Raw genomic sequence first — 27,674 nt, forward strand, 5'->3', positions numbered from 1 at the left:
TGCTTTACTGAAAAAGATCATAAATTTACTCATGTATTCAGTAAGTTAATAAGAGAAAAGTTAATGCAATATTATAAAAAAAAAAAAAATAACTACATGTTTTACAAGAAAGTGACAGCGTCTATGTGTAATATTTCTTTGTTGTGATGTACAAAAAATATTAATTATGTCGAGAAATTGAAAAGAAAAATGCAATTTTGCAACTTTTGTAGGTTTTTTAAATTTTTTATTAGGGTACGTTCACACATACAGGATCTGCTGCATATTTTTGCTGCATATTTTCTGCAGCTGATTTTTCTACCCATTGAAGTTAATGGGTAGCAAACTCAGCTGCAAAAAATATGCAGCAAAAACATACAGCAGATCCTGTACGTGTGAACGTACCCTTATACTACTTTTTAAAAACTTTAACAAAATAAGTATGTTTAAAATTGCCCTTTTCTGACCCCTATACCTTTCTCATTTTCCATGAAAGAGGCTGTACGAGGGTTTATTTTTTGCATTGTATCTGTAGTTTTTAACGGTGTCACTTTTGTATACGTAAGTTTTTAATCACCTTTCATGTATTTTTTTTTGGGAATATGATGTGACCAGAAAGCAGAAATTGTGGACTTTATTTATGTTACTTTTACGCCGTTCACCGTGCGGAACCATTAACATTATATTTTAATAGTTAAGAAATTTACATGCCAATAACAAATATGTTTATTAATTTTTGTAGCAGCCAAGACTTGTCATGCATGAAGGGATTGCAACTTCTGCACTCTGTTCATGTACAAGACATAAATGTACTTTCTGGTGCGTTAAATACAAGGGCACAAGGACCTACATTTATGACAATTGACCTAAAGGGGTTAAAAGTCTATGAAAAATGGCACAAAAGGGGCCCTGATTTACTAAGAGTAAAGTGTAGTTTTCTTTGTGGGTTGTAATTTCCTACAATTTTTTGTCTATGGTATTTACTAAGGTTTCCCTACATTTTGCACTTTCCCCTACATTTTGCTTTTTTTTACACATGCTCTGATCTGTGGGTTTTTTCTCAGCTCAAATCCACTACAAATCCTTAGTAAATAAGTAGTTTTTTTGTGAAAATGTCAGGGGAATGCCCCCTTTTCAGTGGTCATGCCCATTTCACTGGTGGCTACGCCCCTTTTTTTTTCTTTTTTTTCAGTAGGATGGAGAGTTAGTCAGTTTTTTACAATTCTAGCACAATTTCTGGCGCACATTCTGGCGCACTGCACCAGAATATGATGCACAACCCAACAAAACATGTCGGGTTTACAATAGTATATCGGGGCCAGTGTGTGTGTGTGTACATAGCTATATGGTCGCTGGTTTACAAGGAAAGAATTTCTGTATTTGCATCAGTTTCTCATGTAAACTGCACCAAATATTGCTTCAAATCATCATGAGCACCAAAATTTGACAACAATTTAAATGTTGCACTAATAATTGCAGGTTCTCATAGTTTAGTTTTCTCCCTTTGAAAACATTTCCTCACCACTTATCCCTAGGTTTGAGATACAGATTTAAGCCACTTTCAAATGGCGTACGCGCAAAAAAAATCCAAAGTCCAAAATAGTGCATTTTTGGTCACTTTTTATGTCATGAAAATATATAAATAAGTCCTATCAATGCAAAAATGGTACCAAACGGCACATACTGCCCCATACGCAGAAAAATAAAAAAGTCATAGGGGTCAGAAGATGACAATTTTAAATGTATAAATTTTCCTGCATGTAGTTATGATTTTTTCAGAAGTACGACAATATTCAACCTATATAAGTAGGGTATAATTTTAATCGTATGGACCTACAGAATAAAGATAAGGTATTATTTTTACCGAAAAATGTACTGTGTAGAAATGGATGCCCCCAAAAGTTACAAAATGGCATTTTTTTTTCAATTTTGTCTCACAATGATTTTTTTCCCATTTCGCCGTCGATTTTTGGGTAAAATGACTGATGTCACTACAAAGTAGAATTGGTGGTGCAAAAAATAAGCCATCATATGGATTTTTAGGTGCAACATTTAAAGAGTTATGATTTTTTAAAGGTAAGGAGGAAAAAACTAAAATGCAAAAATGGAAACCCCCCGGGTCCTTAAGGGTTTAATAAATTTGGCCCAATCTTTTTTCTAAACTTGTTTATGAAATGCTGGGTTCACAGAATTTATGTTGATCAGTATTTTTTTCTGTATTTTTAGCCAATACCAGTAGTGGAATTGATGCAGAGAAAAACTACAATGAAAAGATTTGCATCTTTTTCTACAAGTCTAAACACACTTACCAAAATACTATGTGGGAGCCCAGCCTAAACAAATAAGCTGCATAGTTCCCATTACTGCCATTTTAGACATAGTATTTATAATACCTTTATCTAATGATTTTCTTGACATTGGATTTTCAATCAATTGTCCAATTTTGTTACCCTACCAAAATATTCAACTAAAAATAACATGGACTGGCCATCTGATGAAGAAATAATTAAGGATGATAGCATCTGCCTTGATACATCTGCTTTATCACCGTCAAGATGAAAACAGATGCCTCGAATGTTTTTTACATCCATCATATACGCATAACATTTGAATAATTCAGTGAAGTTTGATTTAACCAGTGTCATTGTCAACATCCTGTGACAGTACTCTGCCTTGAAATATCATTTTCTCGGGATGTATTTCTGTGATTTCATCATTTCTATTTTTAGTAGCCAAAGATATTTACTGTTCTGTTGCAAAACATATGGGGGGAGATTTATCAAAACCTGTCCAGAGGAAAAGTTGTCCAGTTGCCCATAGCAACCAATCAGCTTGCTTCTTTCATTTTAACATAGCCTCTGCAAAATGAAAGAAGCGATTTAATTGGTTGCTATAGGCAACTGGGCAACTTTTCATCTGGACAGGTTTTGATAAATCTCCCCAATGTTGTTTTAGATTTGACAGTAGTATAGATACTATAAATTATATAAATTTCATATCAATAATTTAGCTTTATCTTCCCTGTATACAGAGGTAGCTCTGCCATTAGGTGAAATAAGCGACCACCTAAGGCTTGGTGCTCGATCTGGCCTTGCAGCCACCTAACTCACCCCCCTAAGTATATAAAGTGAGTAATGATGGTTTAAATGTACATATAGCCACTCTGCAGTGCCAGGTCTAGGATGCAGTTTACTATACGTGGGTCTTAGAGGTGCCCTTATTGTTAAATGTGGCGCTTGGCTTTTTGATAGAGCGAAAAGAGCCATTAACTCCTAAGCAAGTCAATTACTCTAATGGCCGCCCACAATAAGCAGGCAACTACAATAGACCAACAGTCTCTTCCTCTGTGCTCCAGCAAAGATGAGTGGCATCATCATGCCCTGGAGCACAGATCAGAGGAGAGAAGAGCAAAAGAGAGGACACGCTATGTGGTAGCTGTGTGAGTATTTTTTATATATTATTATTATTTATTTTTCTGACAGTAGCGGCCTCCAATACAACTACCTAAGGGTGTTTGCCACTACAACCTATAGGGGACTGCTATCACTTCATAAAGTGGTTACTAAAGGGGGATGATATTACTATCTAAAGGAGAATATTAAAGGGGCTACTATTACTACCGAAAGGGGGGTTACTACTACTAATACCTAAAGGGAGCTGACATTACTATATAAAAGGGGTTACTATTACCACTACCTAAAGGGGGCCACTACTACTACAGCCACCTAAAGGGGGCTGCAACTACTACTACTTATAGGAGGTTACTATTATTAATACCTAAAGGGGGATGAGATTTCTGCCTAAAAGGGTTTACTAGTACTACTACCTTACGGGGGCTGCAACTACTACTACCCAAAATGGGTTACTACTACTAATATCTAAAGGGGGATGATATAACTATCTAAAGGAGAATATTAAAGGGGCTGCTATTATTACCTAAAGGGGGGTTACTACTACTAATACCTAAAGGGAGCTGATATTAATATTTAAAAGGGGTTACTACTACCACTACCTAAAGGGGGCTACTACTAATACCTAAAGGGGGCTGCAACTACTACTACCTAAAGGGGGCTGCAACTACTACAACCTAAAGGAGGTTACTATTATTAATACCTAAAGGGGGATGATATTTCTGACTAAAAGGGTTTACTACTACTACTACTACTACTACTACTACTACTACTACTACTACCTAAAGGGGGCTGCAACTACTACTACCCAAAATTGGCTACTACTACTAATATCTAAAGGGGGATGATATTACTATCAAAAATGGGTTACTACTACCACTACATGAAGTCGGCTACTACTATTACTGCCTAAGGGGGCTGCAACTACTACTACCTAAAGAGACTGCTGCTATTACTACCTAAATGAGCCTGCTGCTACTGCTATCTAAAGGGGGCTTTGGCTACTAATACCCAAAGAGGGCTACTTCTACTGCCTAAAGGGAGGCTGCTACTACTATATGTAGGGGGGGGGCTGCAACCATATACAAGGGACTGCAACGATACACAGGGGGCTGCAATGTACAGGTACACCTACCCACAGGGTGTAACCCCTACTTATAGGGGGCTGCTACTGCCTACAAGGAGTTACTATATACAGGGGACTGCCATCTACAGGAGGACCTACCAACAGGTGGCACTTACCTACTCGGGGCACCTGTGTAATGGGGGAAACAATGTGAAGGGACCTGTTTACTTACTGGAGCAACCTAATTACCTAATGAGGGGGGCAACCTACCTACTCTTCCTCACTTATTTATCCCCTCTACTATATAAGACACTGAGGAGGGTTCCAATCACTATGTGGTGGTAATGTGTAGTCATGGCGTGGTACAAATATTTGTCCCTCATATAGTGGTTTTATTAGTGATATTGGTCTTGGTATAGTGGTTTTAATTATGTTTAAATGCCAAATGCCTCAGAAAGTTAAGAGCTACGTCTGCCTGAATATACCAATAACTTTCTAGTACTAGCAAGAGCAAGGCAAAAATCATAAGCTGTTTTTTTCTGAATGTAGCATTCTTATGTTACATCTACAGTTGTGTCCTTAACTGCTTGACTACTGTCCATTCACTTTAATCATGCGCTTGGTCAGAATTGAAATCATCATAGACTGAAGTGAATGCCGCTGCATGAGCAGAGAGAAGATGTCAGTGACAGCTGGGATTTCCAGAGAGAAGGCAGGCGTAGATTATTGCCATCCTTGCCTTCTTTTGTATTTCTTTTGAAGTTTGGGTGTTATGGGTGCTCCCAACCTATCGCAAATGGTTGACTGGATAAGACATCCACTTCAGAAACTCTGTGCCAATAGTACTGAACAAAACCAAGCTCCTGTTCGTCTCAAAGTAGAACTAATTGCCAGATTAACCGTACTCCCAGAATTTGCCTTCCACAACAAACTCAACACAAAGCACTAAACATCTGGTCATCTAGCATAGACATGTTGGCACCTTTCCCTTCTCCTTTGAATAATGTCTTAGATCTCATTTCTTTATAGAAGAACAGAAGTAATACATCTGAGAACTCTGCATACTCTACTTACGTCAGACAGAGGCTACAGCCTCCCCACTAGATACCGTCAAAGTTTATGTTACTGTTCATGATATTTTATTTTTACATTTCATGATATAGCATTCTGTCTGCCTATTTCCAGCTGCTCTTATTCTGCTAATCACATACAGTTCTAAGTGTACCAATATGGCACTTGGAGTAGACCAACTGGCCCATTTAAGCAGCAGGAAGTTTGCCCCTTCCCTAATAAAATGTGTTATCTGATTGATTCTTAAGATCTGCTTAGAGAGATGTATTATAGCAAAATCCCTGTGCAGTGCTGCTCATGTTACATCTGGTAATATCTGTCTGATACTTTGTGGCTTCAAGTAGAATTTTCAATGGGATTCTGTTGCACCGTTCACACAACAGATTCCAAACTCCACATAAAGAGTAAATATGCCAATGATTTCAGTGGAATCCATTCTGAAATGCATTGCTTGTTTCTATGGAGACAACACATTTCCGAATGCACCTAGAGTCTGCTTCTTCTGCCAACACTTGCCACCTGCGGTATGTCCACCCAAAAATATTGCTGTGTGAATGCGGCCTGTTATTTCATTAAAGAAATGTTGGTTCAGTGTTAAAATGTGCACACATTGTTTAACGGAAAACAGTCATTCTATTCACCAACACTAAACCCAATACACTGGGTAACAGTGTGGGTGAACAGGAGACCGATGAGGGGTCAATGAGATAAATACGTACCTGTAGTCCAGAGCTGAATATACAGCTGCTGCCTACTGAATGCTCACATGACCAGGCCTGCCTCCTGTGCGCAATTCAGTTGGTATAGAGGAGGATCTTCGGAGCGACACAGCTCCGGACTACAGGTATGCATTTAACTGATTGACCTTCTCATCGGTCTCCTGTTCGTCCACATTTTAAACCAGTATATTGGGTTTAGTGTGGGTGAACAGGATGACCGTTTTCCTTTTTCTTTAAACCATGATTAAGCTGTAGGCTGTTTTTCCATCGACTATAATGTAACAAATTGGGGGAAATGTATTATTGGTACACCTTTATTTTGTGTGGTGTTCATGCACAACATTAATTAAAGGGTACAGGGCATGTGATAAAGTACACTTAAAAAAAACACTTAAAGGGGTACTCCAGTGCTTAGACATCTTAGCCTAAGATCCCTGTGATCCCCAGCGGCAGGACCCCCGCGATCAGGCATCTTATCCCCTATCCTTTGAATAGGGGATAAGATGTCTAAGCTCCGGAGTACCCCTTTAAGGACACCCCTTTTTATGTTTCCTTTGTGAATTTTTAACCGCTTGCATATTTTATTTTTTTTACATTTTTTAAATGCGGTCCACAGCCATTTTTGTAAGCCAGGTCTGGGCTGGTATATGTTTGTAATGTAATTGAGGGCATTGCAACAAACTTTTAGAAAAGTTGCGCTTTATAAATCAGTGCAAAGTGCAAAACCAAAAGTGTGTACAGAAGTCATTTCAGTAAAAGATTTATTTGCAAAACATTGCACAAATTTTGCCCCAAATCACCATGTGCTACATATTATGCTAGGAATATAGAACAAAAAGATGACTAAAACGCTTCATAAATTTTTCCCATTAGTGGTCTGTCCTTGTACAATGTTTATTTGTTGCATATACCTATCACCGGAATAATCCTTGTTTGTTGGTTATACCTATTTGGTCTTCTGTTTAGATATATATATATATATATATATATATATATATATATATATATATATATATATATATATATATACACACACACTTTTTTCACTTGGAATATCTTATTACACTGCCTTACATGGATTTTAGTGTACATTTATTGTACAGACTACCACATTTGTCTTAATGAATGCCCATTATGCCTCTTTCATATTCTCTTTGGGTAGTGTGTGAACATAGTCTACAGATTATAGGTGTAGCCAGTATTATTCCTAGTGCAATACATTTCAAATGTGTCCACAATGATTGGATAAATGGTAAACTCAAAAGCAACAAGGTACTATACAAGGGCTCTATATAGCCTATATTACCCCAAATAGTACAGCGCATAGACAATGGCATACTTTGATCAGAGTGCATACAGGATTTGCTTTGTACAACATAGTGGCTACGTACATAACACATAATACCTACAGTTGAATAGATAAATTAGAAAAACTATGTCCAATCAGCATGTACACAATGGGGGGGGGGGGGGGGATTCATCATCAATCTATATAGAGTAATTTTAAGTGTATTTTCTTGCGCAAAATCTTGCAAAATTTTTGTGCATCTTTTTTGGTGGAACTTTTTCTAAAGATGTCACCCTTCGGGTGTACCGTAGAGCCATTTTTCCCGTAGACATTGATTTACTAACTGCGTTTTTTTGGACGCGCAAAAGAACGCAAGTCTAATTTCTTTGCGCAAATATAAACCACCTCGGAGGAGACGTACCGAAGTGTTTATTTTCACATAGTAAGGACTGCAACTCCCATTATGGACAGACTATGTCCATGATGGGAGTTATAGTCCAGGGGCTGAGGTGCAGATCGCAGTAGGTCATTATCCAGAGACCCGCTGCGATCCGCATCTATTAACTGTAAAAGCCGGTGGTACATGCGGCTTCACTGCACTGACACAACTTCTATATACAGCTGTCATAATTCATAATCCCCGCTGCCGGGAGAGGAGAGCTCTGATTGGTCAATAGCTATTCTCCAATCAGAGCTCCCCTTACCCGACAGGGATTATGAATCATTACAGTATATATGGAAGCCGGTGGCAGCGCGCTGTAGCCGCATGTTCCACCGGCTTTTTAATTTAAATGCGGATCGCAGCAGATCATTTTGGAGATCTGCTGCGATTCGCATTACATCAGTGGCCCCCCAATTTAACCCGTTCCTGCAGAATTACATATATAAATGTAATGATGTGCAGGTAGGTCGCGCATCATGACATTTATATATGTCATGCAGTTAACTCGGCGATGCACGGCATCGCACAGGTTAACTGGCAGAAGTCCCGCTGTTATCAGCGGGGGACAACTTCTGCAAGCCCCCCCAGGACCATCTGTGGATGGTCCTGGTCAGCGATCATTGTGGTTGGTTCCTGTGGACCAATCACAGTGATCGCCGACTGTGGGGGGTTAAAGTTCAGATCCACCACTTTTCCCGCCCCTAGAAGTCGGGTAGAGCAGGGAAAGAGGATCCCGGGAGCTGCGGGGGGGGGGGGGGGGGGGGGGGGCACGGCACATACCTGCTGTGGGACCGGCGGGGACGGCAAGGACCGGGGACCGTCTGGAAGGCAGCTGCGGCAGGTAATTGCAAGCAGCAGTGAAGATCGCCGTAAAGTGATATTCACTGCTGCTTCTAGGAGTTTCAAAACTACAACTCTCAGCATGCCCAGACAGCCTTTTGCTGTCTCGGCATGCTGGGAGTTGTAGCTTTGCAACATCTGGAGGGCCACAGTTTGGACACCATTGTGCTGTGGTCTCCAATCTGTGCCCTTCCAGATGTTGCAAAACTACAACTCTCAGCATGCCCAGACAGTCCAGGCATGCTGGGAGCTGTAGTTCTGTAACATCTGGCCCTTCAGATGTTGCCGAACTACAACTTCCAGCATGCCTGGGCAGTCTGGGCATGCTTGAAGTTGAAGTTTTGCCACAGCTGAAGGCACACAGGTTGGGAAACACTGAGTTTCCCAACCAGTGTGCCTCCAGTTGTTGCAAAACTACAACCCCCAACATACTCAGACAGCCGAAGGGCATGCTGGGAGTTGTAGTTTTGCAACAACTGGAGGAGAACAGTTGGGAGACCGCTAAGTAGTGGTGTCCAAACTGTAGCCCTCCCGATATTGCAAAACTTCAACTTCAAGCATGCCCAGACTGCCCAGGCATACTGGGAGTTGTAGTTAGGCAACGTCTGAAGGGCCAGATGTTACAAAACTACAACTCCCAGCATGTCTGGACTGCCTGGGCATGCCGGGAGTTGTAGTTTTGCAACAACTGGAGGTGCACTGGTTGGGAAACATTGTCTGTTTCCTAACTCAGTGTTTCCCTACCTGTGTGCCTCCAGCTGTTGCAAAACTTTAACTCCCAGCATGCACTGACAAACCGTACATTCTGGGAGTTGTAGTTTGGCAACAGCTGGAGGCGCACGGGTTGGGAAACACTGAGTTAAGTAACAAACTCTCAGTGTTTTGCAACCAGTGTGCCTCCAGCTGTTGCTTAACTACAGCCCCCTATAATGGGAGTTGTAGTTTCGCAACAATTGGAGGCTCCCTGTTTAGGAACACCCTGCATTATGTGCGCTCTTCCCAGGGGAGAGCAAAAAAAAATTACTAACCCATATTTCTTGTTTTTCTTTTCTTCTCAGATACGTGAATGCGGAGGACTACGTCAGATCCGGTGGACTGCGACGATGACCAGCGTTTTTTTACATTTTTTATTTCAATAAAATGGTTAAAGAGCAAAAACAGCTAACGCTAACCCCCAATTATTACCCTGGTACCCACCGCCACAGGGGTGCCGGGAAGAGCCGATACCAACAGGCCCAGAGCATCAAAAATGGCGCTCCTGGGCCTAGGCTGTAACAGGCTGGAGTTATTTAGGCTGGGGAGGGCCAGTAATAATGGTCCTCGCCCACCCTGGTAACATCAGGCTGTTGCTGCTTGGTTGGTATCTGGCTGATACTGAAAATAGGGGGAATCCTATGTGTTTTTTTTTTTTTATAAATAAAAAAAAGTGTGTGGTTCCCTAATTTTTTCAGTATCAGCCAGATACCAACCAAGCAGCAACAGCCTGACATTAACAGGGTGGGCGAGGACCATTGTTACTGGCCCTCCCCAGCCTAAATAACATCAGCCTGTTACCGCCTAGGCCTAGAAGCGACATTTTTGACGCTCCAGGCCTGTTGGTAGGGGCTCTTCTTGGAAACCCTGTGGCGGTGGGTACCGGGGTAATAATTGGGGGTTAGCGCTAGCTCTTTTGGGGGCTAACGCTATGCCCCAGCTTAGTAATGGATTCTGTCTACAAGATGGCTTCCACTACTAAGCGTGAAAATTGAATTATAAAAAACACAACACAAATGAAAAAAAACACTCCACCACAGCCTTCGTTAACCCTTTTATTGACATAAAAAATAAAAATAAAAAAAACCCTGTTCATCATCGCAATCCTTCAAATCTGGCATAGTCCTCCGCATTCACGTATCTAAATTTAAAAGAAAAAAAAATAGTACATTTTTTTGTTTACACACACCAGCAAAAATGCAATAAAAAAAAAAAAACACAAGAAAAAACTGACAGTTGGGACAGTTTTTCTGGCGTTTTTAATGATGCTTAAAAAACCTCAATGGAATCCTGGCCTCAAAGCAATAAAACAAAATCCCTGTGTCCACTTTTCCTGTGAGGTAGGAAAGGAATGTACGTTAGAGCGAGGGGGGACGTTTCTATAATTGCACAAGATTTATCAAAAGAGTGTACAGCCTTAGTAAATTCTGAGCAAAAGTGTACAATAGACAAGCAGTGTAAATGGATAGAACTGTGTCTACAATAGACACACAATGCCCCCCAATGTCCACAGTAAATAGGGATCACATTCTACACAGATGACCTTGTGCAATTACATTTATGTCTGATAAAACAAATATTATCATTGGTGAAGATTATTTCTATATTATAGGTTATATCCTCAGGTAAACAGGTATTGATGTAACTGATGTAACTTCTCTTTTTTGGTAACACAAAGTCAGTAGATGACAATTTCTTTCTTTTATTCAAGACTGGAGCTCATTTGTCAAGGATTGGTAATGTCATAGTGAATATAGCATTTTCAATATACATTATTGAATTTATAAAAAAATAAAAAAACTGTTGTAGTTTACATTCCATAAAGGTAAAACAAATACAGCATGAAAGGTGACTAACAACAAGACCATAATGTAATTCATCTCATTACTTTCTACACACACTTCTAAGCATATGGGGATAGCATCTATATTATCTGGCTAAACATAGATTACACAGCTATACTTGCGTAACAATTATACATTGCAAGGCCTGCTTTACATACTGTTTTTGGCTCCTATTGCACAAAAAAGCCACACTACTGCATTTCTGCCAAAGGATTTTATATAGGGAAAAAACGCTTTAAAAAAATCAATTTCTAATTGGAAAAAAATATATATTTTTTTTTAGAAAACTTAAAAAACTCTTGTAATATAAAGCTTGTAAAAAAAACACAAAAAAAAAAGAGAACTATGCATGTAGGAAAATTAATTGAAATTTTCAACGTGGTTATTTACAGTTTGCATAGAGAAGTCATATTATTCATTCTCTTGAAACATTTTCTTTAAAAATGAATGAAAACCTTAAAACCATTCACACATTTTACAATTAATATCAAACAGAAAGAAAGAGACAACACTTAATAAATTAATAAAAGACTTGGAGGAGCTATCTAAACAACATACTGTATATACTCGAGAATAAGCCGAGTTTTTCTGCACGATTTGTCGTGCTGAAAACGCCCCCCTCGGCTTATACTCGAGTGAACTCTCCGCCTGTCAATCCCTTCTCAGTGGTCTTCAACCTGCGGACCTCCAGATGTTGCAAAAGTTTTGAAACATCTGGAGGTCCGCAGGTTGAAGACCACTGCGGTCTTCATCATCGTCCAGACCCCCCTTTAGTTTTCTACTCACCTCCCCTCAGTGGGAAGGAAGGGTGAGCTGGTCAGGGCCATCTATGCTGCAGGGACGGTCCGGTGGGGAGGATTAGTTGTTCCGGGCTGTCCATTTTCACTGGCAGGCTCCAGCATAGTGACGTTACCTTGATGACGACGCACAGGGACATCCGTGAGCAGCAGACGTACATGCGCATGAATGTCCCTGTGCGTCATCGTCAAGGCAACGTCACTAGTCCGGGACAGGCCCGGAGCGAAGAAGTGGGCCTCCCGGTGAAAATGGATAGCCCCGAACGACAAACCCTGCCCATCAGACGGTCCCTGCAGCATAGATGGCCCGGACCAGCTCACCCTTCCTTCCCACCAAGGGGAGGTGAGTAGAAAACTAAAGGGGAGGGGAGTCTTGATGATGATGAAAGCCGCAGTGGTCTTCAACCTGCGGACCTCCAGATGTTTCAAAACTACAACTCCCAGTATGCCCGGACAGCCAATGGCTGTCTGGGCATGCTGGGAGTTGTAGTTTTGCAACATCTTGAGGTCCACAGGTTGAAGACGACTGATGAAGGGATTGACAGGCGGTGATGATGAAGGGGGGGAATGATGAAGGGGGGGAATGATGAAGGGGGGGATGTTGATGAGGGGAATGATGACAGGGTGATGATGACTGGGTGATGACGGGGTGAAAATGACAAGGTGATGATGACGGGGGTGTTAATGACGGGGGTCTAGATGATGACAGGGGGGATGATGACATGGGGGTATGATTTATTTCCCACCCTAGGCTTATAGTCGAGTCAATAACTTTTCCTGGGTTTTTGGGGTGAAATTAGGGGCCTCAACTTATATTCGGGTCGGCTTATACTCGAGTATGTACGGTAAGAAAAATATAGCAAAACCGATTTTAACTCAAATTAATTTCATAAGGGAACAGATTAAGGAGTTGGCTAAGACTGCGGACTCCTGGAGGCTGAACAGGACAAGCTTGTAAAAAATACATGAAATGCACAAAAGAAAACTCCAACAGAGAACTATGCATGTAGAAAAATGTATTGAAATTTTCAAGGTGGTTATTTACAGTATGCATAGAGAATTCATATTATTCATTCTCTTGAAATATTTTCTTTAATCTCTTAATGATGCAGGATGTAAATGTACGTCCTAGATGCTCGGGTCATGCGAGGCAGGTCCCGGCTGCTGATAGCAGCCAGGGACACACCGGTAATGGCTGACATCCGTGATCGCACAGATATCCACCATTAACCCCTGAGATGCCGTGATCAATATGGATCACGGCATCTGCAGCACTGTGGTCACTAACATGGATGATTGGATCATCTGCAGCACTGCCGCGGAGATCCAATCATCCGGAATGGCAGACGGAGCTCCTCTCACCTGCCTCCGCTGCCTTCCACAGGTCTTCTGCTCTGGTCTGCCATCGAGCAGAGCAGAAGATGACCGATAACACTGATCAGTGCTATGTCCTATGCATAGCACTGAACAGTATTAGCAATCGAATAATTGCTATAAATAGTCCCCTATGGGGACTATTAAAGTATAAAAATAAAACAAAAAAAATTTAAAAATCCCCTCCCAAATTACAAATTTAAATTGTCCTATTTTCCCCATTTCACCCCCAAAAATGTAAAGAAACAAAAATGTCTAAACATATTTGGTATCGCAATGTGCGTAAATATTCAAAGTATTAAAATATAATGTTAATGATATCGTACGGTGAACGGCGCAAACGTAAAAAAATTATAATAATTCCAAAACTGATACTTTTTTTTATAACATTTTGTTCAATTTTTTTTTTTTATAAAAAAATGTATTACAAGTTTTATATATGCAAATATGGTATTAATAAATAGTACAGATCATGGCACCAAAAATGAGCCCTCATATTGCTGCTTATATGGCAAAAAGGAAAAAGTTATAGGTCTTAAAATATAAAGGGATTTTAAACGTACTAATTTGGTTAAAAAGTTTGCAATTTTTTTAAGCGCAACAGTAATAAAAAAGTATGTAATCATGGGCATCATTTTAATTGTATTTACCCAAAGAATAGAGAACACATGTAATTTTTACTGTAAATTGTACGGCGTGAAAACCTTCCAAAATTTGCAAAATTGCGGTTTTCTTTATAATTTCCTCACACAAATAGTATTTTTTTGGTTGTGCCATACATTTTATGGTAAAGTGAGTGATGGCATTACAATGGACAACTCGTTGCACAAAAAACAAGCCCTCATACTAGTCTGTGGATGAAAATATAAAAGAGTTATAATTTTTTGAATGCAAGGAGGAAAAAACGAAAACATAAAAATAAAATTGTCTGAGTCCTTAAAGGGGTACTCCCGTGATTTTTTTTTTTTTTTTTTTAATCAACTGGTGCCAGAAAGTTAAACAGATTTGTAAATTACTTCTATTAAATTACTTCTATTAATCCTTACAGTACTTTTTATGGGCTGTATTCTACAAAGGGAATGCTTTCCTTTTTGGATTTCTCTTCTGTCATGGCCACAGTGCTCTCTGCTGACCTCTGCTGTCCATTTTAGGAACTGTCCAGAGCAGGAGAAAATCCTGCTCTGGACAGTCCCTAAAATGGACATCAGAGGTCAGCAAAGAAAACTATTTCCTCTGTTGTATACAGCCCCTAAAAAGTACTGGAAGAATTAATATTTTTTAATAGAAGTAATTTACAAATTTGTTTAACTTTCTGGAACCAGATGATTAAAAAAAAAAATTCCACGGGATAACCCCTTTAAGGCCAAAATGGGCTGAGTCCTTGAGGGGTTAAAAAATGTATGAAAACCTCAAAACCATTCACACATTTTACCATTAATATCAAAAGAAAGAGAAAGAGGCAAAACTTAATAAATTAATAAAATACTTGGAGGAATTATCTAAACAACATAAGCAAAATATAGCAAAACCAATATTAATTCAAATTACTTTTATAAGGGAACAGACTAAGGAGTTGGCTAAGACTGCGGACTCCTGGAGGCTGAACAGGACCAGGGGTCAGCTATATGGACATGCTAACAAATGTGGTAAGATGCTCTCTGGGCTTGTGCGGCACAGGAATCTGCAGCCTATATACTGAATATCTGCCGTTCAAAGGGAAAATTAGTACATGACTCACAAAGCATTGTAGAAACCTTTTGTGAATATTACGAGAATTTATATAATATTAAGGGTCACTATGCTGAATTATCAAAAGTGGAGTTAGAGGAGAAGATAAGGGAGTATATGGATAGAACGGCTTTATCTAAAATTGAAGCAGGGACAGAGAGGGCGTTGGAGGCTGAGTTTTCTGAAGAGGAAGCGAAAGAAATGATAATGTCTCTGGAGGGACGTAAAAACCCTGAACCCGATGGGTTTATTGCGGCTTTTGTTTAAGCCTTTCGGACTAATTTAGTTCCTTTTATGACTAAAGTGTTTATCTGCATTTCACCAGCTCATCTCTTCACTTGACAATCTCTTGGAGCCACGGTGATACTTCTTCCTAAACCGGGTAAACACCGCACACATTGTGGAAATTATAGACCTATATCACTAATAAATAATGATATTAAAATATATTCTAAAATGCTATCGGATGGGTTGAGCTAAATCTTACCCACAGTGATAAATATAGATCAGGCCGGCTTTTTGGGCGGCAGAGAGGCAAAAGATAACATTTTGCGAACTATCTCAAGAATACCATCCTTCCTTTTTGCAGTCGACGCAGAGAAGGCCTTCGACAGGGATCTGGCATCTCTGGTTAAGATTGGCCTGGGACCTGTCTTTGTCAATAGGGTTAGGGCCCTGTATTTAGCACCTACTGGACGGGTCAGAGTAAATGAAACCCTATCGGAGGCCTTCAATGTTAAAAATGGTACGAGGCAAGGTTGTATATACTAGCAATGGAGCATTTAGCCAAAGCCATAGGGGATAATTCAGATACTAGTGGGATCGAGGTCATAAATAAATAAAAAACCTCCCCCGAATATATTTGCCACCCATAATTCCGTAACTTATGAGCTTTGGGAGATTGAGACATTTTAAAGCTAATCTTAATAAAACGGAAGGGCTCAATATTTCTTTATTAGAGTATGAATAAGAGGCAATTAAGAATGTCTTCTCTTTTGTATGGAAAAAGAATAGCATAAAATATCTAGGTATACAGATCCCTTCCCAATTGGAGAAGCTGTTTGCTTTGAACTATCTTCCTCTTCAGAAAAATAAAGCAACAGATTTACAGGACTTCCCAAACAAATTCATATCATGGTTTGGATGGATGAACACTAATAAGATGGATATACTTCCTAGCTTTTATATATTTTTCAGACAATACAAATCCCTGTTCCCAGTAGCTACATTAAGGAGATTCAGCGTATGATAGCATGATTTATATGGCATAAAGGGAAATCAAAAATTAAATGAGTACCCTGACTAAAAAGAAAGTGTGTGGGGGGGGGGGCATTACCTGATCTTAGGAAGTATCATGAACCTGCAACTTTAACATTAATGTTAGATTGGGCCCATCATAAAGAGTCTAAAAGATGGGTGGTTTTGCTGTCGACCTGTCCCCAATTGGATTAGAAGCAATCCCCTGGATCATGAAGGATAGGCAATGAATACAGGGTTGGCCGCTATCCGTGACCAATGTTTTAAGGGTCTGGGAAAGATGGGTTCATCACTTCAAAATATCAAGCAGACCTGGTGGTATGATACCTCTTTTCAATAACCCATCCTTCCCACCAAGTTTTGGAGATAGGAAATATACACTCTGGTTGGGCATAGAGAAATCTAGGGTTAAGGATCTAATGGTAAATGACCAACTAATATAATTGGAAAGGCGGGCTAATTTTTCCTCTTTTGTTCATATATATTTTTTAAATTCTTCTTTTTTTCTCTTTGCTATTACCCCTGTTATGTTTTGGTTTATATCTTTGTTATATGTAATATATTGAATTCAATAAACACGGATTAAATCTAATATCAAACAGAATACCAAATGGGTGGAAACATTTTCTCTTTTAAGTGCTTTCTATAGTCAAAAGAATGTAACCTTGAGCAGGATATATTTTTTTGTAAATAAAAAGCTATCATTTTTGTTAAGATCAAACCTTTATCTAGCTATCTCACCGGCCTTGATTTAAGTATTGTGCTTGGGAAAGTGTTCTCCTGGTTTTAGAGCAATGAGAAGATACTATTGGATTAGTCACTATCATATTGTTTTATAAATACCAGACAAGAGAAAGCTCATTCCTTTAGTATTCAGCCAGATTTTCACCCTATTCTAAAAAGTACTTAATGCACCCATACAATTCAACATTTGAAGTATTACATATTTAACAACAATACAAATAGAGCAGAGCTGATAGCTTTAAGTCTTGTCCACAATATGCAGTAGATTGATCGGCAGTCCTATGTAAAACGTCTAGCATAGTATCCACCTGTCCGAGTAATATCATTTTTGAACAAATAATCCAAACTGATTGGAACATTGATCTGTATTACTTTGCATAACCCCCTATTTTAAACCTGATTCTACTATCAGGACCCTTATACATAGTATTTAATGGATCAATTTGCATCCATAGGAATTGGGTTAACTTATTTATCTCAAGCTTCCGTGCGATCATATTTATGTCACACCTATACTTTTACATCAATAAAGTTTCTTTTGTTATCTCTAGGTGAACAACATTAAAGTGCGTAGATTATTATCTCTAGGTGAACAACATTAAAGTGCGTAGATACAGTATGTTTTTTTTTTGTTTGTTTTTTTACAATTCACCCTATTGTATAGGTCTGTTTAAAGTAAATATATAAATAAATAAAGAGCAACATTTCCTTCCAATCTCAGTAAATATTGATTTCTCTACAGCTGGTATTCATCATTTCATGTTTGGGACCTTCAAGGTAACAAGAACCCTGCAAATACACCAATTTTCCTCTATATTGCCGGCAAGACAAAACAATTTATCATGCAATTGCTGAATCATTTCATTCTTTAATGTCAGCTTCACGTGCTTTTGCTTTGTGGCAGGTTTAGTGTTGATTAATATAAAAGAGAAGGTCAAAGCTCCATAGCCTAACATCTGGTAAATAAGTTTCCCAGAAGGGCAGCACTACTTTGCCTAGTCTAGCAATACTACCGTTTCTCAGACCTCAGTTATTTACTGTTCGACTCCTTATATTTAAAGTGCAATAAAAGGAAAGGATCCTTGAATACAGTTTTTGTGAAAGCATGTTCTAAACCGATTCTGAATCCTATCATCTAAACTGCACTCGAAAAAGCAAAACATTTCAAAAATGTACACAGCAAATTAAATCTGAAACAATGTAGCAAGCAAGTAGTCGTTACAGAGTATAAAGTATTGATACATTTGTATATTTAAAGCACAACTTGTAGTGTGTCCAGCACTTACCTTAGTCCAAAGTAAGCAGCAAGCACATCAATCTATGTCTAGCAGGTCGCTGTCATTACATTCTCCACTGTGCTGTACAGTAACTTCTCTGCTAAATCTGTTCTTATCTTCGATGCCTCTCCCAGCATTATTTCAACTCAGACAAGAGAAGGATTACAGTCAAATAGACCGTCTGATTGGTTTCCTTTCAAAGCTCGTGATTAATAAACAAGGCTCAGATATGAAGACATTGTGCTGCTGGTAGAAAAGCAGTATTCAGCATGGAGGGTAATAGCTAGGGAAGGAGGAGAAATAGCGAGAGTGAAATCTTGGCTGCACACAGAATGATTTGCAAATGAATAGGGTGGGATGCAACCCAGAGGAGGGGTTTCTTAAAGACTACTTTGTAACAGACTGGATCTAGTCACAGTTAATCAGCCTCATCTAATCTGCTTTCAGCTAGAATGTAGCCAGCTAAAAACATCCCTGTAAGTTCTTCATCACCAAAAAAATTACATTCCAGCGTCATGCCCTTGGAACTGCAGACATGCATTTACATAAGACCTTAGCATGCTGTGTGTATTATCAAATGGGACCAGCTTGATCAATTTGAGGTCTTTCAAACCTTAGATGACTGCATTGCCAAAGCTGTTTTTAGATTTGCTGGCAGAGATTAAACATTCCATCTGTTTAAAAAGAGAAGAGATACAAACCCGGTATTAAATATGCTAATGAAACTGCAATCAGAAAATGATCATTCGGAGCAGTATTTAAGATGTGCTGAACTGCAGTTAACTGTCTCATATCCCAGCTGAGATCATTTCTTTTTAGTTTACATTTTAGCATTAATTATCATATCATTGTGAATATGGATGTGACTATCTAATTCATCTGATCAGATATCTGATAGTGATGTCAATGAAATATTATGGTAATGAGAATATATCAGCAAGAGCAGCTAATGCATTGAAGGAGCAATTCTAAATCTGCTCCAAATGTTTTCAGTGATGAATGTGCCTTAATGGATTTAGTGCATATTTTGTTGCACATGTGCCAATAAACTAAAATGCACCCCAGCAATGAACTGAAACAGATTGCAGGTATGATTTACATAAATTCTGGCATACATTCTAGTAAATCTGATGGCCCGTGAAAGGCTACCTCCCCCTCTAAGCCCAGTCCATAGTAAAGGGGTACTATGGGGAACTAAACCCATAACACATCCTTTCCCTCTCGTCAGCCTATTTAACTGTCTAAACATCATTCATTAGCTATATATAGAGCAGGGTTCTCTCTTTGGTTGTCACTAACATGCATGAAGTGAGGGAATGACATCATCCAGCCATGCAATCTGTCCAAATCCCTCTTTGAAAGAAACCCCCACCCTCATAAGAGATACAGACCATGTGGTTTCTGCCCTGCACTGATGAGTCATGCTCTCTTTACTGCTGAGAACGGGGAGATGTGTGCAGCCTCAGCCAACCAGACACTGAATCTCTCTCTCTGCTGCTCATAACAGGAGGGTGGGGCCTAGCAGAGCAGAGCTGCAATGATTGCTGGAAGATGTAGAACAGAGAAGACAACAGAGGCCACAGGAGCCATGTATATCAGAGTTATGGTTTACAGGGAACATATCCAGGAAGTGTGGTGGCTATATATGTGTGTGTATGGATATTCAAAAAAGGCCATTAGCACTGCACAGGCTTATATACATATATATATATATATATATATATATATATATATATATATATTTATATATGGGATAAGATGTCAGATCACCGGGGTCCCGCTGTTGGGGACCCCCGGGATCTCGGCTGCAGCACCCACCTGTATGGCTTCCACCTCACACCGGCAACGCTGGAGGCTTCAGATCCCGAACACAATGGCGGACGAGCGTGACGTCACGACTCTGCCCCATGTTACATAATGCCCCGCCCCCTCAATGCAAATCTATGGGAGGGGGCGTGGTGGACCTCCCATAGACTTGCATTGAGGGGGCGGGGCATGACATCACACGGGGCAGAGTCGTGACGTCACGCTCGTCCGCCATTGTGGTCGGGATCTGAAGCCTCCAGCGTTGCCGGTGTGAGGTGAAAGTCGTACAGGTGGGTGCTGCAGCCGAGATCCCCAGGGTCCCCAGCAGCGGGACCCCAGCGATCTGACATCTTATCCCCTATCCTTTGGAAAGGGATAAGATGTCTAGGGGGTGTGGAGTACGCCTTTAAGTGTAACTACAGCCTTTTCCTCTTACCCACTCTGCAAAGTTTGGTGTTGAGACCATGGGTTACCCAGTGGTCCCACCTGATGTGAGTGTCCAGGCTGTTAAATTCCAGTTTGAACACACATATTAATGGGCCTTGTCATATAGATCGCATTCAACAATTATTGATATTGTATTAAATCGAAATGCCTTTGAATTTGGGGACAAGATTTAGACCAGTGTGGCAATAGGGCCCCAATGGCCCCATCGGGCAAATGTGTTTGAGGAACAGGATATATATATATATATATATATATATATATATATATATATATATATATATATATATAGTGTCACGATTCGGCTTACAGGTAGTGGATCCTCTGTGTCAGCGAGGGATTGGCGTGGACCGTGCTGGTGGACCGGTTCTAAGAGGCTACTGGTGTTCACCAGAGCCCGCCGCAAAGCGGGATGGTCTTGCTGCGGCAGTAGCAACCAGGTCGTATCCACTAGCAACGGCTCAACCTCGCTGACTGCTGAGAAGGCGTGGGACAGAAGGACTAGGCAGAGGCAAGGTCAGACGTAGCAGAAGGTCGGGGCAGGCGGCAAGGTTCGTAGTCAAGATGGATAGCAGGAGTTCAGGTAACACAGGCTTTGGACAACACTAAACGCTTTCACTGGCACAAGGCAACAAGATCCGGCAAGGGAGTGCAAGGGAAGTGAGCAGATATAGCCAGGGAGCAGGTGGAAGCCAATTAAGCTAATTGGGCCAGGCACCAATCATTGGTGCACTGGCCCTTTAAGTCTCAGAGAGCTGGTGCGCGCCCTAGAGAGCGGAGCTGCGCGCACCAGCACATGACAGCAGGGGACCAGGACGGGTAAGTGACTTGGGATGCGATTCGCGAGCGGGTGCGTCCCGCTGTGCGAATCGCATCCCCGACGGCCATGTCAGTGCAGCGCTCCCGGTCAGCGGGACCGACCGGGGCGCTGCAGGGAGAGAGACGCCGTGAGCGCTCCGGGGAGGAGCAGGGACCCGGAGCGCTCGGCGTAACAGTACCCCCCCCCCTTAGGTCTCCCCCTTTTTTTGTCCGACAACTGCTTTACCTGGGACGAGGACACCGGGAGTGAATGGAGGGTTTCCTCAAAGGCAGGCAGTACAGCAGGAGTGGGAATGGGGAGGGAGGGCAGAGGGCGAAGCCTTGCACGGGGCAGTGTGTCACCAGAACGGGGGCCATGAGGAGGCACTGAGGCTTGCCTGACGGGACTGGGAGGGGGGGAGAGGCACTTCCTATGGCAAGCAGAGTCCCAGTTCTTGATCTCTCCGGTGGTCTAGTCAAGGGTGGTACAATGAAACCGGAGCCATGGCAGACCGAGGAGGACCTCAGAGGTACAGTTGGGAAGGACGAAGAACTCAATCACTTCGTGATGGGGTCCAATACACATCAAGAGGGGTTCTGTGCGGTAACGCACGGTGCAATCCAATCTGACTCCGTTGACCGCGGAAATGTAGAGCGGCTTGACGAGACGGGTCACCGGGATGCAGAATTTATTCACCAAAGACTCCAAAATGAAATTCCCAGAGGCACCAGAGTCCAAGCAGGCCACGGCTGAGAGGGAGGAGTTGGCTGAAGGGGAAATCCGCACGGGCACCGTGAGACATGGAGAAGCAGACTTTGAACCAAGAGACGCCACACCCACGTGAGCTGGGTGAGTGCGTGTGTTTCCCAGACGTGGAGGACGAATAGGGCAATCCACCAAGAAATGCTCGGTGCTGGCACAGTACAGACAAAGATTTTCTTCCCTACGGCGATTCCTCTCTTCCTGGGTCAGGCGAGACCGATCCACTTGCATGGCCTCCTCGGCGGGAGGCCCAGGCGTAGATTGCAAAGGATGCTGTGGGAGAGGTGCCCAGAGATCTAAGTCTTTTTCCTGGCGGAGCTCCTGATGTCTCTCAGAAAAACGCATGTCAATGCGGGTGGCCAAATGGATAAGTTCTTGCAGGTTGGCAGGAATCTCTCGTGCGGCCAGCACATCCTTGATGCTACTGGATAGGCCTTTTTTAAAGGTCGCGCAGAGAGCCTCGTTATTCCATGATAATTCGGAAGCAAGAGTACGAAATTGGATGGCGTACTCGCCCACTGAAGAATTACCCTGGACCAGGTTCAGCAGGGCAGTCTCGGCAGAATAAGCTCGGGCTGGTTCCTCGAAGACACTACGGACTTCAGCGAAGAAGGACTGGACTGTGGCTGTGGCAGGATCATTGCGGTCCCAGAGCGGTGTGGCCCAAGACAAGGCCTTTCCTGAAAGAAGGCTCACTACGAACGCCACCTTAGACCGTTCTGTAGGAAACAAGTCCGACAACATCTCCATATGCAGGGAACATTGAGACAAAAATCCACGGCAGAGTCTAGAGTCCCCATCAAATTTGTCCGGCAGGGACAAGCGGAGGCTAGGAGCGGCCACTCGCTGCGGAGGAGGTGCAGGAGCTGGCGGAGGAGATGGTTGCTGCTGTAGCAGAGGCAGAAGTTGCTGTAACATGGCGGTCAACTGCGACAGCTGCTGTCCTTGTTGGGCAATCTGCTGCGATTGCTGAGCGACCACCGTGGGAAGGTCAGCGAGACTTGGCAGCGGCACCTCAGCGGGATCCATGGCCGGATCTACTGTCACGATTCGGCTTACAGGTAGTGGATCCTCTGTGTCAGCGAGGGATTGGCGTGGACCGTGCTGGTGGACCGGTTCTAAGAGGCTACTGGTGTTCACCAGAGCCCGCCGCAAAGCGGGATGGTCTTGCTGTGGCAGTAACAACCAGGTCGTATCCACTAGCAACGGCTCAACCTCGCTGACTGCTGAGAAGGCATGGGACAGAAGGATTAGGCAGAGGCAAGGTCAGACGTAGCAGAAGGTTGGGGCAGGCGGCAAGGTTCGTAGTCAAGATGGATAGCAGGAGTTCAGGTAACACAGGCTTTGGACAACACTAAACGCTTTCACTGGCACAAGGCAACAAGATCCGGCAAGGGAGTGCAAGGGAAGTGAGCAGATATAGCCAGGGAGCAGGTGGAAGCCAATTAAGCTAATTGGGCCAGGCACCAATCATTGGTGCACTGGCCCTTTAAGTCTCAGAGAGCTGGCGCGCGCGCGCCCTAGAGAGCGGAGCCGCGCGCGCCAGCACATGACAGCAGGGGACCGGGACGGGTAAGTGACTTGGGATGCGATTCGCGAGCGGGTGCGTCCCGCTGTGCGAATCGCATCCCCGACGGCCATGTCAGTGCAGCGCTCCCGGTCAGCGGGACCGACCGGGGCGCTGCAGGGAGAGAGACGCCGTGAGCGCTCCGGGGAGGAGCAGGGACCCGGAGCGCTCGGCGTAACATATAGTAAACAACCCCTTTGTGTAATTTATCTATGTACCTCTGAGTTATAGAGATGATATATGTTATGTCGCCTGATTCTAGAGAACAATATGAAACTTACATACATGAATGTTCCGGATCATAATATGGTCTATACTAGACTGTCCCTCTTCATTTGTGGGTTCTGTTGAGAAGGCAGGAAATGGAATGACCTGCTTAAAGGAGAACTCTTTGATATTTTTGTTTTGTTTATTATATCCCTATTGCAAAGTCACAAAGTGATATAACTTTGTAATGCACTTACGTTGTCCCTATTGAAGCTCTCCTCTGTTTCACTGCAGCTTTTGTCCCACAGGAAGTTGAGTAGTTGCTGCGGCCATCTTGTGGTCGACTCATGAGCTTACCTGACATGCTCCGGGACAATTCTATTCCTGGTGTGGCCAGTTTCAGCCCTTCCCACCTCTTGCATATTCATCAAGCTTGGGTGTGTCCATGCGTCATTGACTGAGCTCACTTCACTCCCCTTTTCTATGCAGCCCAATAGTGCTGCCGCAGGACAGTTGCAGTACGGTCACTGCTATTACATCATTGTAAAAGCAGTGGCCCGACCAGCAATCGCCCCACACACATGTGCAGTGTTTCTTGTTAGCTCCTCAAACATCTGTGTTACAAATGGAGCCCTGCGCTAACATCACAGCATGAGCACGCTATAGGGCAAGCCAATACATAGGAGGATTCTAGCCAGGAGAATTGAGGATGTAACTGGAATAAGTCTGGTTAGCCTTAGGGGTGGGGGCTGCTTAAAGGACAACTCCAGGTTACATAAAATATTCTTATTTGTCTCCCTATTGCATGGCATTGGAAGAATAGAAAAAAAACACAAGTTGTGGAGGTGGTTTAGGAGTTATGTAGGCATTTGCCAATTGTTCACACTTTTTTAGTTAATACTTTTTTTTTTTTTACCTGCCCTACCAGGTTATAGGGGCAGAATTAACCCCATATTGTGCTGCTAGTAGGATGAAAGGGAATTTCCAGCTCACTGTTCTCCATGGGTCATCAGATGCTGTGCACAGATAGTTATCCTTGCCAGGTGCATGGAACATACATATCAAGATTTCAAACTTACAAACAAATTTGTAAATCTTAATCCTTTCAGTACTTTTTAGGGGCTATATACTACAGAGGAAATGCTTTACTTTTTAGAAAATTATTTGCTTGCAAGCTAAGTGTGATTACACTTTTGCCTTTAACCCCTTAAGGACTCAGCGTTTTTCCGTTTTTGCATTTTCATTTTTTCCTCATCACCTTCTAAAAATCATAACGCTTAAAATTTTGCACCTAAAAATCCATATGATGGCTTATTTTTTGCGACACCAATTCTACTTTGCAGTGACAGTGATTTTACCAAAAAATCCACGGCAAAACAGAAAAAAAAATCATTGTGCGACAAAATGGAAGAAAAAATTTAATTTTGTAACTTTTGGGGGGCTTCTGTTTCTGCGCAGTGCATTTTTTGGTCAAAATTACACCTTATCTTTATTCTAAAGGTCCATACGGTTAAAATGATACCCTACTTATATAGGTTTGATTTTGTTGCACTTCTGAAAAAAATCGTAACTATATGAAGGAAAATTTATATGTTTAAAATTGTCATCTTCTGACCCCTGTAACTTTTTTATGTGGGCTCTTTTATTGCGCCGTCTTCTGAAGTTTTTATCAGTACCATTTTTGTGTTGATCGGACTTTTTGATTGTTTTTTATTCATTTTTATATGATATAAAAAGTGACCAAAAATACGCAATTTTGGACTTTTGGGGACGTACGCCATTGACCGTGCAGTTTAATTAAAGATATCATTTTATAGTTCGGACATTTACACACGCGGCGATACCACATATGTTAATTTTTATTTTTATTTGCACAGTTTTTTTTTATGGGAAAAGGGGGTGATTCAAACATACTAGGGAAGAGGTTAAATGACCTTTGTTAACTTTGTTTTTCACTTTTTTTTTTGCAGTGCTATAGCTCACATAGGGAGCTATAGCACTGCACACACTGATCTCCTATGCTGATCCCTGCAAAGCCATAGCTTTGCACGGATCAGTCAGATAGGGGCTTGATTGCTCAAGCCTGTAGCTCAGGCTTGGAGCAATCAATCGACGATCGGACACCGCAGAGTCAGGTTAGGAGACCTCTGCCTGCGTGCCAGCTGATCGGAAAGTCGCAATTTTATCGCGATGTCCCGATCAGCCCGACTAAGCTGCCGGGAAGCGTTTACTTTCGTTTTCAGACGCGGCGGTCAACTTTGATCGGTGCATCTGAAGGGTTAACAGTGCGCGGCACAACGATCGGTGCCGCACGTTGTTAGCCCAGGGTCCCGGCTATCGTTAGCAGCCGGGACCGACCCGGTGTGATGCGGGGTCACGCCCTGATTTCTTAAGAGTCTAAAGGAAAATTATCCTGTATAAAAATGTATCCCCTATGTAAAGGGTCCAACTTTTGGGACCTCCCAGTAAAAGGGGCATGTCAACTTCCGCACAAAGCGGCGGGCGACACGCCCCCTTCATGTTTCTTTATGGAAGAGCGGAGATTCAGCCGTCAGCTATCTCCGGCTCTCCCATTGAGACACATGGCAGGGGATGTAAGCTACCACTTCTTGCAGGGGTTTAAACGTACCGAACCTGGGGAGAGCTGTTGTCCCATGCAGAGGATTGCGGGGGGGGGGGGGGGGGTTGCTGAAATACAAGGAGTAAGGCATGCTACAACACTCCCAGTCCTAATTTGTTTTCCTAATACACTGCTCAAAATAAATAAAGGCAACACTAAGATAACACATCCTAGATCTGAATGTATTAACTAATTGTATGAAATACTTTCGCCTTTACATAGTTAAATGTGCTGACAACAAAATAACACAAAAATTATCAATGGAAATCAAATTTATCAACCCATGGAGGTCTGGATATGGAGTCACACTCAAAATCAAAGTGGAAAACCACACTACAGGCTGATCCAACTTTTATGTAATGTCCTTAGAACAAGTCAAAATGAGACTCAGAAGTGTGTGTGGCCTTCACGTGCCATATGACCTCCCTACAATGCCTGGGCATTCTCCTGATGAGGTGGCAACTCCTGGACAATGTGGTGCAATGTGGCATTGGTAGATGGAGCGAGACATGATGTCCCAGATGTGCAAAATCGGATTCAGGTCTGGGAACCGAGCAGGCTAGTCCATAGCATCAATGCCTTCCTCTTGCAGGAACTACTGACACACTTAAGCCATATGAGGTCAAGCATTGTCTTGCATTAGGAGGAACCCAGGGCCAATCACACCAGCAAATGGTCTCACAAGGGGTCTGAGGATCTCATCTTGGTACCTAATGGCAGTCAGGCTACCTCTAGCAAGCACATGGAGGGCTGTGCGGCCCCCCAAAGAAATGCCACCCCACACCATTTCTGACACACCGACAAACCGGTCATGCTGTAGGATGTTGCAGGCATCAGAACGTTCTCCACGGCGTCTCCAGACTCTGTCACGTCTGTCACA

At 42.1% G+C, this 27,674-nt stretch overlaps 1 protein-coding gene across 1 annotated transcript in view; it reads right to left on the reverse strand.

The window, feature by feature from the left end:
• The window catches only part of CDH9 (cadherin 9), a 212,072-nt gene extending 192,953 nt beyond the window's left edge, over nucleotides 1–19,119 (reverse strand). Inside the window, exon 1 of the mRNA XM_056520966.1 lies at nucleotides 18,599–19,119. The gene's annotated coding sequence lies outside the window, so the exon portion shown is untranslated. The remainder of the gene's footprint in view (nucleotides 1–18,598) is intronic.
• Nucleotides 19,120–27,674: the final 8,555 nt, after the last annotated feature.

Source organism: Hyla sarda, chromosome 5 (assembly GCF_029499605.1).
Source record: "Hyla sarda isolate aHylSar1 chromosome 5, aHylSar1.hap1, whole genome shotgun sequence".
In the NCBI taxonomy this organism is placed as follows: domain Eukaryota; kingdom Metazoa; phylum Chordata; class Amphibia; order Anura; family Hylidae; genus Hyla; species Hyla sarda.